This window comes from Engraulis encrasicolus, chromosome 7 (assembly GCF_034702125.1).
Source record: "Engraulis encrasicolus isolate BLACKSEA-1 chromosome 7, IST_EnEncr_1.0, whole genome shotgun sequence".
Classification (NCBI taxonomy): Eukaryota; Metazoa; Chordata; class Actinopteri; order Clupeiformes; family Engraulidae; genus Engraulis; species Engraulis encrasicolus.
Genome location: NC_085863.1, coordinates 32,348,445 through 32,350,653, shown reverse-complemented (window position 1 = coordinate 32,350,653; position 2,209 = coordinate 32,348,445).

Here is a 2,209-nt window from a genome sequence, read left to right as displayed (position 1 = left end):
CTGACAGGCGCATGATATAAACACAAGCCAGAGGGCAATGCACTGTGCCTTATACATTGGCTTATCCTGCTATCCTGTTTATATGAATTGTCATTACTGCAATCACATGTGTGACTATCATATGGGTACACGTTTGCCCTACTTAAATACCCAGGGAGGAGGGTGTACCTGCAGCCCACTCTGATATTAGTTGCACCCCCATAGGCCATTTCAAATACATAAATGCAGATATAAAGTATTCACTGTCAGGTGAGGCACAAGTAAGGCATCCATTGATAGTGGTGTTCGTCTTACCACAAATAAACAATGCTGCAGGATTATGGCATCAAAGCATTACAACAACTGCTGGGTGGCGCTTGAATCCCCCTCTAAACACCTCTAGAGATACTTTGTATAAAGCCATTCACCCTGCCATGACTGACCCATTCATTGACCCAAAATCTCCCAGACAAAAGGCCAGCAGACTGAATGACTACAAATAGCCAGCCGTCTGAATTACCGTCACTTCGTATTGGAGATCCTCATTCATCAGTCTCAGTATTGCAGATGGAAACGGATGCCAAATGGACCCCCAGATGCTCTCACTGACCGCAAGAGAGCAGAGCGGAAGTGGCGGGAAGGGATCACACTCTTCTAGCCAGGTTCATTTTTCCAGTCTCTGGTTCTCCCTACACTGTATTGATTGTATGTGCTGTACTGACTATATTGAGCCCAGAATATTTTGGCTCATCTTACTCACCATTCTGGGTTCTTCTACTCGGCCTATTAAGCACAGAGCATACTGGGTCATCATCTTACCAGTGCAAGCCCTACTATTTTCACACGGCAAAGTCCAGTCAAGTTTTATTGTCAATTTCTTTACATGCACTGGTCATACAAAGAATTTGAAATTGCGTTTCTTGCTCTCCCATGCAGACATAGACTAATCTAGGTAAGGACATAGACAGTATAGACATAGACAGTACTCATACATGGACATAAGACAGTATGGACATAGACATTGCTCATACAGACATTTAAAGTGCAAGACTGGACAACAGAAGACTTGTAGAGAACATACATTACAGTATTTGCCTACTGCTTGAACACTATAGGCTGATGCTTAGACCAAAATAGCATATTGTTAAGTTGTTGGTAACATAACTTAAACACAGTGTGTCCATACCTTAAACAAAAGTTCTGCTTAACACTGTAGTATCAATTCAGCAACACACATCTTGCTTTATGCAACACACTTGCTCATGTCACTGCACACTTTTTCCTTCATAAGACACTCCATTACAAAATGAACACTCATCATATCATTGGGAGAACACATCTGTTAAAAAACAAAACACACTGGATGTATGACAAGATTTAGGCACCGACAATAAAACACATGCTTTCAAAATTAACCACTGTACTACCAGTTACAAAGTTGCATTCTTTATATTGCATTGCACTTGTTTTATTTTGCATTTATTTGTTTTACTTTGATTGCTTCTTTGCTAAATTCACACCTTCCTACACTCAAACAAAACAACAAATAGCACAACGGTACTAAAGAGTAAAATATGGAGTATGGCATTGACTGACTCAAGTTCTGTAAAACCTAGCCTGATGCCAGGAGTAGCCTTTTGTCTTCATCATCACATGTTAGGTATGAACATGATAGTTTGTAGAAATACACGTAATAGTGTCATTTTCAGAACACAACCAAGCAAGCACTTGAGCAACCTGACTGAACATGATATAATTTTGATGATGTTATGTAGATGTCAGCTGCATATTGTGTCTCGTATCATATTTAGAATATTTGTGAATATACCCAATACACAAACAAATGGTCCATAAGCTCACCTACACACTGTTGTGTTGAGAGTGATGTAGACTGTTTATATTTTGCTTCGGTTTAATGTCCTGTACTGTAAGGTGCAGGTATGTAATGTACAGTATTGAATTTTGGGGTCTTGTGAATATGTACATTCTGTGAGTCTGAATAGACTATCACAAAAAGAAAGACCGCTGTGTTTCGTATAAAGTAGACAACTGTTTTCACATTGATCTAATTTGTTTTCTCATTTGGTGCTAATGTGTGTCTTTTGACATGAAAATGAGGCTTTGACAAAAGATTGTTGAGTTTTTATGGCAATGTTAAGGTTTTGATAGCAGAGTTTCATGCTGGCATATATGTGAAGGGTTTATCTTCAAGTGTTGAGAGTAATTGGCT